A 12381-nucleotide genomic window follows, 5' to 3' on the forward strand; every position below is an offset into this window, starting at 1 on the left:
ATGTAAAGCATAGGAAAAGAGGCAGAACGTCCACAATGATGCACTTGGCCAAAAAGGGCGTATGCGTTTTTTCCTGAATATATTCAGGAAAAAACGCATATGCCCTTTTTGGCCAACCAAGCAAGCTTGCAAAGGAAATCTACACTACAATGAAGTCTCACAGACCCCCGGTCAAAACGGCCATCGGAAAAAAGTGTAAAATCCAGAAAGGCAGGACAGGCCATGGAGAACTGGGAGCCTTGTTCTGCTGATGGGCGGGATGTAAATTGTCAACAGCCACTCTGGAGAAGTGTATGGTGTTTCCTGAAACATCTAAAAAACAAAGCAACAGAGCCTAGGGCACTTCCACTTATGGACCTATAGCTTAGGGAAATTAAAATCAAAAAGACACAGCCACCACAAGGTTTGGGATGGCTCTGTTTACAAGAACCTCGTTTACAGTACAAGTTCAATATCACAGTAAGCGAAAAATGGATAAAGAAATTGTGGTACTTACGTACAATGCAATATCACTCAGCAATGAAATCTATGTCATCAGGGCCGTAGCAGCATAATGAGTGGATTCAGGTACGATGATTCTAAGTGAAATAAGTCACACAGAAAAAGAAACATCACAAGATATCGCTATTACACGGAATGTAAACTTGGCTACACAGGAACTGAATTACAAAACAGAACAGGGTCTCAAATGTAGAAAACCAACTTATGCTTGCTTAAGGGGAAAGGGGAGTTGGGGTGCTGCATAAAACCAGGGATTGAAATTAGCACAGATACCATTCCATAAGCCAAATATGTAATAGACAAGAGCTACTCCTTGCTCAACGAAGTGGACTCAACACCCCATATTAAACGCCTAAGAATATACCTGACTAGTAAGAATCTTAAAACCTATGGATTTATATGTCTCCAAAAGAGAATCAAGCATCTGTACAGCGGCATAAATGCAGCAGTTATAGGACTGGTGAGGTTCGTTGAGCAAATGCAGATGCTTTGAAGTCATATTGCATGTTACCCATTCCATGGGTCTCAACTCTCCAGGTTTAAGGGATTCTTCCTTCAGCTAAAACATGCATGTGGAACCCAGAGTATGAGGCACCATGTGATCGGGAAACGTGTTCAAATGTATCTCAGTTTTCGTTCCCTGGTACTCGGGTGCAACATTCCAGACGCTTTACTAACACTCTCCCCACTTGGAGAGTCAGTGCCTTTAACCTCCTGTTTGGCCCAGTTTGCAATTTTTGCGGGAAATAAACAGGAATAGGGAAAACCAATGAGAGAGTAGCTGGAGGTGTCTGGACGGGCAAATTTAACTCTCATGTCCCACCAGGAAGAGGAATTAACCAAAGGCTCAGCGTGCCATATCGGAAACACACTAGGGCCTGAAGCAATCCTGCGGTGTTGTGGCCAGCTCACAAGAAAGCGAGTTGAAGAAAGGAGCTCAGGGGCACTGTAATTCACAAACCTGCAGAGTTATAAATGACAGCTATCATCCAAAAATATATTGAAGTAAGGCTGCCAAGAGGACTTGAAAGTAGTACAGAATTACCGGACACCGATTTCAGGAGGTAGACTGGAATTGCAAGTAAAGCATAGGAAAAGAGGCAGAACGTCCACAATAATGCACTTGGCCAAAAAGGGCGTATGCGTTTTTTCCTGAATATATTCAGGAAAAAACGCATACGCCCTTTTTGGCCAACCAAGCAAGCTTGCAAAGGAAATCTGCACTACAATGAAGTCTCACTGCCCCCCAGTCAAAAGGGACATCTGAAAAAAGTGTAAAATCCAGAAAGGCAGGACAGGCCATGGAGAACTGGCAGCCTTGTTATGCTGATGGGCGGGATGTAAATTGCCAACAGCCACTCTGGAGAAGTGTATGGTGTTTCCTGAAACATCTAAAAAACAATGCAACAGAGCCTAGGGCACTTCCACTTATGGTCCTATAGCTTAGGGAAATTAAAATCAAAAAGACACAGCCACCACAAGGTTTGGGATGGCTCTGTTTACAAGAACCTCGTTTACGGTACAAGTTCAATATCGCAGAAAGCGAAAAATGGATAAAGACACTGTGGTACTTACGTACAATGCAATATCACTCAGCAATGAAATCTATGTCATCAGGCCGGTAGCAGCATAATGAGTGGATTCAGGTACGATGATTCTAAGTGAAATAAGTCACACAGAAAAAGAAACATCATAAGATATCACTAATACACAGAATGTAAACTTGGCTACACAGGAACTGAATTACGAAACAGAACAGGGTCTCAAATGTAGAAAAGCAACTTATGCTTGCTTAAGGGGAAAGGTGAGTTGGGGTGCTGCATAAAACCAGAGATTGAAATTAGCACAGATACCGTTCCATAAGCCAAATATGTAATAGACTAGTGATACTCCTTGCTCAACGAAGTGGACTCAACACCCCATATTAAACGCCTAAGAATATACCTGACTAGTAAGAATCTTAAAACTTATGGATTTATATGTCTCCAAAAGAGAATCCAGCATGTGTACAGTGGTATAAACGCAGCAGTGATAGGATTGGTGAGGTTCGGTGAGCAAATGCAGACCCTCTGAGGTCATATTTCATGGTACCCATTCCATGGGTCTCAACTCTCCAGGTTTAAGGGATTCTTCCTTCAGCTAAAACATGCATGTGGAACCCAGAGTATGATCCACCGTGTGATCGGGAAACGTGTTCAAATGTGTCTCAGTTTTCGTGCCATGGTACTCGGGTGCAACATTCCAGACGCTTTACTAACACTCTCCCCACTTGGAGAGTGAGTGCCTTTCACCTCCTGTTTGGTCCAGTTTGCAATTTCTGCGGAAAATGAACAGGAAGAGAGAGAACCAATGAGAGAGTAGCTGGAGGTGTCTGTACGGGCAAATTTAACTCTCATTTCCCACCAGGAAGAGGAATTAACCAAAGGCTCAGCGTGCCATGCCGGAACCACACTAGGGCCTGAAGCAATACTGCGGTGTTGTGGCCAGCTCACAAGAAAGCGAGTTGAAGAAAGGAGCTCATGGGCACTGTAATTCACAAACCTGCAGAGTTATAAATGACAGCTATCGTCCAAAAATATATTGAAGTAAGGCTGCCAAGAGGACTTGAAAGTAGGGCAGAATTACAGGAAACCGATTTCAGGAGGTAGGCTGATATTGCATGTAAAGCATAGGAAAAGAGGCAGAACGTCCACAATGATGCAGTTGGCCAAAAAGGGCGTATGTGTTTTTTCCTGAATATATTCAGGAAAAAACACATACGCCCTTTTTGGCCAACCAAGCAAGCTTGCAAAGGAAATCTGCACTACAATGAAGTCCCACTGCCCCCCTGTCAAAAAAGGCATCTGACAAAAGTGTAAAATCCAGCAAGGCAGGACAGGCAATGGAGACCTGGGAGCCTTGTTATGCTGATGGGCGGGATGTAAATTGCCAACAGCCACTCTGGAGAAGTGTATGGTGTTTCCTGAAACATCTAAAAAACAAAGCAACAGAGCCTAGTGCAATTCCACTTATGGTCCTATAGCTTAGGGAAATTAAAATAAAAAAGACACAGCCACCCCAAAGTTTGGGAGGGGTCTTTTACAAGAACCTTGTTTACGGTACAAGTTCAATATCACAGAAAGCGAAAAATGGATAAAGAAGTTGTGGTACTTACGTACAATGCAATATCACTCAGCAATGAAATCTATGTCATCAGGCCCATAGCAGCATAATGAGTGAATTCAGGTACGATGATTCTAAGTGAAATAAGTCACACAGAAAAAGAAACATCATAAGATATAACTACTACACGGAATGTAAATTGGCTACACAGGAACTGAATTACAAAACAGAACAGGGTCTCAAATGTAGAAAATCAACTTATGCTTGCTTAAGGGGAAAGGTGAGTTGGGGTGCTGCATAAAACCAGAGATTGAAATTAGCACAGATACCGTTCCATAAGCCAAATATGTAATAGACAAGAGCTACTCCTTGCTCAACGAAGTGGACTCAACACCCCATATTAAACGCCTAAGAATATACCTGACTAGTAAGAATCTTAAAACCTATGGATTTATATGTCTCCGAAAGAGAATCAAGCGTGTGTACAGCGGCATAAACGCAGCAGTGATAGGAATGGTGAGGTTCGGTCAGCAAATGCAGACCCTTTGAAGTCATATTGCATGTTACCCATTCCATGGGTCTCAACTCTCCAGGTTTAAGGGATTCTTCCTTCAGCTAAACCATGCATGTGGAACCCAGAGTATGATCCACCGTGTGATCGGGAAACGTGTTCAAATGTGTCTCAGTTTTCGTTCCCTGGTACTCGGGTGCAACATTCCAGACGCTTTACTAACACTCTCCCCACTTGGAGAGTCAGTGCCTTTAACCTCCTGTTTGGCCCAGTTTGCAATTTTTGCGGAAAATGAACAGTAATAGGGAGAACCAATGAGAGAGTAGCTGGAGGTGTCTGGACGGGCAAATTTAACTCTCATTTTCCACCAGGAAGAGGAATTAACCAAAGGCTCAGCGTGCCATGCCGGAACCACACTAGGGCCTGAAGCAATCCTTCGGTGTTGCGGACATCTCACAAGAAAGCAAGTTGAAGAAAAGAGCTCAGGGTCACTGTAATTCACAAACCTGCAGAGTTATAAATGACAGCTATCGTCCAAAAATATATTGAAGTAAGGCTGCCAAGAGGACTTGAAAGCGGGGCAGAATTGCAGGAAACCGATTTCAGGAGGTAAACTGGAATTGCATGTAAAGCATAGGAAAAGAGGCAGAACGTCCACAATGATGCACTTGGCCAAAAAGGGCGTAGGCGTTTTTTCCTGAATATATTCAGGAAAAAACGTATACGCCCTTTTTGGCCAACCAAGCAAGCTTGAAAAGGAAATCTGCACTACAATGAAGTCTTACTTCCCCCCGGTCAAAAGGGCCATCTGAAAAAAGTGTAAAATCCACAAAGGCAGGAGAGGCCATGGAGAAATGGGAGCCTTGTTATGCAGATGGGCGGGATGTAAATTGCCAACAGCCACTCTGGAGAAGTGAATGGTGTTTCCTGAAACATCTAAGAAACAAAGCAACAGAGCCTAGGGCACTTCCACTTATGGTCCTATAGCTTAGGGAAATTAAAATCAAAAAGACACAGCCACCCCAAATTTTGGGACCGCTCTGTTTACAAGAACCTCGTTTACGGTACAAGTTCAATATCACAGAAAGCGAAAAATGGATAAAGAAGTTGTGGTATTTACATACAATGCAATATCACTCAGCAATGAAATCTATGTCATCAGGCCCGTAGCAGCATAATGAGTGGATTCAGGTACGATGATTCTAAGTGAAATAAGTCACAGCAAAAAAGAAACATCATAAGATATCACTACTACACGGAATGTAAACATGGCTACACAGGAACTGAATTACAAAACAGAACAGGGTCTCAAATGTAGAAAACCAACTTATGCTTGCTTAAGGGGAAAGGGGAGTTGGGGTGCTGCATAAAACCAGAGATTGAAATTAGCACAGATACCGTTCCATAAGCCAAATTTGTAATAGACAAGAACTACTCCTTGCTCAACGAAGTGGACTCAACACCCCATATTAAACACCTTAGAATATACCTGACTAGTAAGAATCGTAAAACCTATGGATTTATATGTCTCCAAAAGAGAATCAAGCGTGTGTACAGCGGCATAAACGCAGCAGTGACAGGATTGGTGAGGTTCGCTGAACAAATGCAGACCCTTTGAAGTCATATTGCATGGTACCCATTCCATGGGTCTCAACTCTCCAAGTTTAAGGGATTCTTCCTTCAGCTAAATCATGCATGTGGAACCCAGAGTATGATCCACCGTGTGATCGGGAAACGTGTTCAAATGTGTCTCAGTTTTCGTCCCCTGGTACTCGGGTGCAACATTCCAGACTCTTTACTAACACTCTCGCCACTTGGAGAGTCAGTGCCTTTAAACTCCTGTTTGGCCCAGTTTGCAATTTCTGCGTAAGATGAACAGGAATAGGGAGAACCAATGAGAGACTAGCTGGAGGTGTCTGGACGGGCAAATTTAACTCTCATGTCCCACCAGGAAGAGGAATTAACCAAAGGCTCAGCGTGCCATGCCGGAAACACACTAGGGCCTGAAGCAATCCTGCGGTGTTGCGGCCAGCTCACAAGAAAGCGAGTTGAAGAAAGGAGCTCAGGGGCACTGTAATTCACAAACCTGCAGAGTTATAAATAACAGCTATCATCAAAAAATATATTGAAGTAAGGCTGCCAAGAGGGCTTGAATGCGGGGCAGAATTGCAGGAAACCGATTTCAGGAGGTAGACTGGAATTGCATGTAAAGCATAGGAAAAGAGGCAGAACGTCCACAATGATGCACTTGGCCAAAAAGGGTGTATGCGTTTTTTCCTGAATATATTCAGGAAAAAACGCATATGCCCTTTTTGGCCAACCAAGCAAGCTTGCAAAGGAAATCTACACTACAATGAAGTCTCACAGACCCCCGGTCAAAACGGCCATCGGAAAAAAGTGTAAAATCCAGAAAGGCAGGACAGGCCATGGAGAACTGGGAGCCTTGTTCTGCTGATGGGCGGGATGTAAATTGTCAACAGCCACTCTGGAGAAGTGTATGGTGTTTCCTGAAACATCTAAAAAACAAAGCAACAGAGCCTAGGGCACTTCCACTTATGGACCTATAGCTTAGGGAAATTAAAATCAAAAAGACACAGCCACCACAAGGTTTGGGATGGCTCTGTTTACAAGAACCTCGTTTACAGTACAAGTTCAATATCACAGTAAGCGAAAAATGGATAAAGAAATTGTGGTACTTACGTACAATGCAATATCACTCAGCAATGAAATCTATGTCATCAGGGCCGTAGCAGCATAATGAGTGGATTCAGGTACGATGATTCTAAGTGAAATAAGTCACACAGAAAAAGAAACATCACAAGATATCGCTATTACACGGAATGTAAACTTGGCTACACAGGAACTGAATTACAAAACAGAACAGGGTCTCAAATGTAGAAAACCAACTTATGCTTGCTTAAGGGGAAAGGGGAGTTGGGGTGCTGCATAAAACCAGGGATTGAAATTAGCACAGATACCATTCCATAAGCCAAATATGTAATAGACAAGAGCTACTCCTTGCTCAATGAAGTGGACTCAACACCCCATATTAAACGCCTAAGAATATACCTGACTAGTAAGAATCTTAAAACCTATGGATTTATATGTCTCCAAAAGAGAATCAAGCATCTGTACAGCGGCATAAATGCAGCAGTTATAGGACTGGTGAGGTTCGTTGAGCAAATGCAGACGCTTTGAAGTCATATTGCATGTTACCCATTCCATGGGTCTCAACTCTCCAGGTTTAAGGGATTCTTCCTTCAGCTAAAACATGCATGTGGAACCCAGAGTATGAGGCACCATGTGATCGGGAAACGTGTTCAAATGTGTCTCAGTTTTCGTTCCCTGGTACTCGGGTGCAACATTCCAGACGCTTTACTAACACTCTCCCCACTTGGAGAGTCAGTGCCTTTAACCTCCTGTTTGGCCCAGTTTGCAATTTTTGCGGGAAATAAACAGGAATAGGGAAAACCAATGAGAGAGTAGCTGGAGGTGTCTGGACGGGCAAATTTAACTCTCATGTCCCACCAGGAAGAGGAATTAACCAAAGGCTCAGCGTGCCATATCGGAAACACACTAGGGCCTGAAGCAATCCTGCGGTGTTGTGGCCAGCTCACAAGAAAGCGAGTTGAAGAAAGGAGCTCAGGGGCACTGTAATTCACAAACCTGCAGAGTTATAAATGACAGCTATCATCCAAAAATATATTGAAGTAAGGCTGCCAAGAGGACTTGAAAGTAGTACAGAATTACCGGACACCGATTTCAGGAGGTAGACTGGAATTGCAAGTAAAGCATAGGAAAAGAGGCAGAACGTCCACAATAATGCACTTGGCCAAAAAGGGCGTATGCGTTTTTTCCTGAATATATTCAGGAAAAAACGCATACGCCCTTTTTGGCCAACCAAGCAAGCTTGCAAAGGAAATCTGCACTACAATGAAGTCTCACTGCCCCCCAGTCAAAAGGGACATCTGAAAAAAGTGTAAAATCCAGAAAGGCAGGACAGGCCATGGAGAACTGGCAGCCTTGTTATGCTGATGGGCGGGATGTAAATTGCCAACAGCCACTCTGGAGAAGTGTATGGTGTTTCCTGAAACATCTAAAAAACAATGCAACAGAGCCTAGGGCACTTCCACTTATGGTCCTATAGCTTAGGGAAATTAAAATCAAAAAGACACAGCCACCACAAGGTTTGGGATGGCTCTGTTTACAAGAACCTCGTTTACGGTACAAGTTCAATATCGCAGAAAGCGAAAAATGGATAAAGACACTGTGGTACTTACGTACAATGCAATATCACTCAGCAATGAAATCTATGTCATCAGGCCGGTAGCAGCATAATGAGTGGATTCAGGTACGATGATTCTAAGTGAAATAAGTCACACAGAAAAAGAAACATCATAAGATATCACTAATACACAGAATGTAAACTTGGCTACACAGGAACTGAATTACGAAACAGAACAGGGTCTCAAATGTAGAAAAGCAACTTATGCTTGCTTAAGGGGAAAGGTGAGTTGCGGTGCTGCATAAAACCAGAGATTGAAATTAGCACAGATACCGTTCCATAAGCCAAATATGTAATAGACTAGTGATACTCCTTGCTCAACGAAGTGGACTCAACACCCCATATTAAACGCCTAAGAATATACCTGACTAGTAAGAATCTTAAAACTTATGGATTTATATGTCTCCAAAAGAGAATCCAGCATGTGTACAGTGGTATAAACGCAGCAGTGATAGGATTGGTGAGGTTCGGTGAGCAAATGCAGACCCTCTGAGGTCATATTTCATGGTACCCATTCCATGGGTCTCAACTCTCCAGGTTTAAGGGATTCTTCCTTCAGCTAAAACATGCATGTGGAACCCAGAGTATGATCCACCGTGTGATCGGGAAACGTGTTCAAATGTGTCTCAGTTTTCGTGCCATGGTACTCGGGTGCAACATTCCAGACGCTTTACTAACACTCTCCCCACTTGGAGAGTGAGTGCCTTTCACCTCCTGTTTGGTCCAGTTTGCAATTTCTGCGGAAAATGAACAGGAAGAGAGAGAACCAATGAGAGAGTAGCTGGAGGTGTCTGTACGGGCAAATTTAACTCTCATTTCCCACCAGGAAGAGGAATTAACCAAAGGCTCAGCGTGCCATGCCGGAACCACACTAGGGCCTGAAGCAATCCTGCGGTGTTGTGGCCAGCTCACAAGAAAGCGAGTTGAAGAAAGGAGCTCATGGGCACTGTAATTCACAAACCTGCAGAGTTATAAATGACAGCTATCGTCCAAAAATATATTGAAGTAAGGCTGCCAAGAGGACTTGAAAGTAGGGCAGAATTACAGGAAACCGATTTCAGGAGGTAGGCTGATATTGCATGTAAAGCATAGGAAAAGAGGCAGAACGTCCACAATGATGCAGTTGGCCAAAAAGGGCGTATGTGTTTTTTCCTGAATATATTCAGGAAAAAACACATACGCCCTTTTTGGCCAACCAAGCAAGCTTGCAAAGGAAATCTGCACTACAATGAAGTCCCACTGCCCCCCTGTCAAAAAAGGCATCTGACAAAAGTGTAAAATCCAGCAAGGCAGGACAGGCAATGGAGACCTGGGAGCCTTGTTATGCTGATGGGCGGGATGTAAATTGCCAACAGCCACTCTGGAGAAGTGTATGGTGTTTCCTGAAACATCTAAAAAACAAAGCAACAGAGCCTAGTGCAATTCCACTTATGGTCCTATAGCTTAGGGAAATTAAAATAAAAAAGACACAGCCACCCCAAAGTTTGGGAGGGGTCTTTTACAAGAACCTTGTTTACGGTACAAGTTCAATATCACAGAAAGCGAAAAATGGATAAAGAAGTTGTGGTACTTACGTACAATGCAATATCACTCAGCAATGAAATCTATGTCATCAGGCCCATAGCAGCATAATGAGTGAATTCAGGTACGATGATTCTAAGTGAAATAAGTCACACAGAAAAAGAAACATCATAAGATATAACTACTACACGGAATGTAAATTGGCTACACAGGAACTGAATTACAAAACAGAACAGGGTCTCAAATGTAGAAAATCAACTTATGCTTGCTTAAGGGGAAAGGTGAGTTGGGGTGCTGCATAAAACCAGAGATTGAAATTAGCACAGATACCGTTCCATAAGCCAAATATGTAATAGACAAGAGCTACTCCTTGCTCAACGAAGTGGACTCAACACCCCATATTAAACGCCTAAGAATATACCTGACTAGTAAGAATCTTAAAACCTATGGATTTATATGTCTCCGAAAGAGAATCAAGCGTGTGTACAGCGGCATAAACGCAGCAGTGATAGGAATGGTGAGGTTCGGTCAGCAAATGCAGACCCTTTGAAGTCATATTGCATGTTACCCATTCCATGGGTCTCAACTCTCCAGGTTTAAGGGATTCTTCCTTCAGCTAAACCATGCATGTGGAACCCAGAGTATGATCCACCGTGTGATCGGGAAACGTGTTCAAATGTGTCTCAGTTTTCGTCACCTGTTACTCGGGTGCAACATTCCAGACGCTTTACTAAAACTCTCTCCACTTGGAGACTCAGTACCTTTAACCTCCTGTTTGGCCCAGTTTGCAATTTCTGTGGAAGATGAACAGGAATTGGGAGAAACCATGAGCGACTAGCTGGAGGTGTCTGGATGGGCAAATTTAACTCTCATTTCCCACCAGGAAGAGGAATTAACCAAAGGCTCAGCGTGCCATGCCGGAACCACACTAGGGCCTGAAGCAATCCTGCGGTGTTGTGGCCAGCTCACAAGAAAGCGAGTTGAAGAAAGGAGCTCAGGGGCACTGTAATTCACAAACCTGCAGAGTTATAAATGACAGCTATCATCCAAAAATATATTGAAGTAAGGCTGCCAAGAGGACTTGAAAGTAGGGCAGAATTGCCGGAAACCGATATCAGGAGGTAGACTGGAATTGTATTTAAAGCATAGGAAAAGAGGCAGAACGTCCACAATGATGCACTTGGCCAAAAAAGGCATATGCGTTTTTTCCTGAATATATTCAGGAAAAAACGCATACGCCCTTTTTGGCCAACCAAGCAAGCTTGCAAAGGAAATCTGCACTACAATGAAGTCTCACTGCCCCCCGGTCAAAAGGGACATCTGAAAAAAGTGTAAAATCCAGAAAGGCAGGACAGGCCATGGAGAACTCGGCGCCTTGTTATGCTGATGGGCGGGATATAAATTGCCAACAGCCACTCTGGAGAAGTGTATGGTGTTTCCTGAAACATCTAAAAAACAAAGCAACAGAGCCTAGGGCACTTCCACTTATGGTCCTATAGCTTAGGGAAATTAAAATCAAAAATACACAGCCACCCCAAAGTTTGGGATGGCTCTGTTTACAAGAACCTCGTTTACGGTACAAGTTCAATATCGCAGAAAGCGAAAAATGGATAAAGACGTTGTGGTACTTACGTACAATGCAATATCACTCAGCAATGAAATCGATGTCATCAGGCCCGTAGCAGCATAATGAGTGGATTCAGGTACGATGATTCTAAGTGAAATAAGTCACACAGAAAAAGAAACATCATAAGATATCACTAATACACGGAATGTAAACTTGGCTACACAGGAACTGAATTACAAAACAGAACAGGGTCTCAAATGTAGAAAAGCATCTTATGCTTGCTTAAGGGGAAAGGTGAGTTGGGGTGCTGCATAAAACCAGAGATTGAAATTAGCACAGATACCGTTCCATAAGACAAATATGTAATAGACTAGAGCTACTCCTTGCTCAACGAAGTGGACTCAACACCCCATATTAAACGCCTAAGAATATACCAGACTAGTAAGAATCTTAAAACCTATGGATTTATATGTCTCCGAAAGAGAATCAAGCATGTGTACAGTGGCATAAATGCAGCAGTGATAGGACTGGCGAGGTTCGGTTAGCTACTGCAGACACTCTGAGGTCATATTTCATGGTACCCTTTCCAAGGGTCTCAACTCTCCAGGTTTAAGAGATTCTTCCTTCAGCTAAAACATGCATGTGGAACCCAGAGTATGATCCACCGTGTGATCGGGAAACGTGTTCAAATGTGTCTCAGTTTTCATCCCCTGGTACTCGGGTGCAACATTCCAGACGCTTTACTAACACTTCCCCCACTTGGAGAGTGAGGGCCTTTAACCTCCTGTTTGGCCCAGTTTGCAATTTCTGCGGAAAATGAACAGGAACAGGGAGAACCCATGAGAGACTACCTGGAGGTGTCTGGACGGGCAAATTTAACTCTCATTTCCCACC

This window comes from Orcinus orca, chromosome 1, assembly GCF_937001465.1.
Source record: "Orcinus orca chromosome 1, mOrcOrc1.1, whole genome shotgun sequence".
Taxonomy (NCBI): Eukaryota; Metazoa; Chordata; class Mammalia; order Artiodactyla; family Delphinidae; genus Orcinus; species Orcinus orca.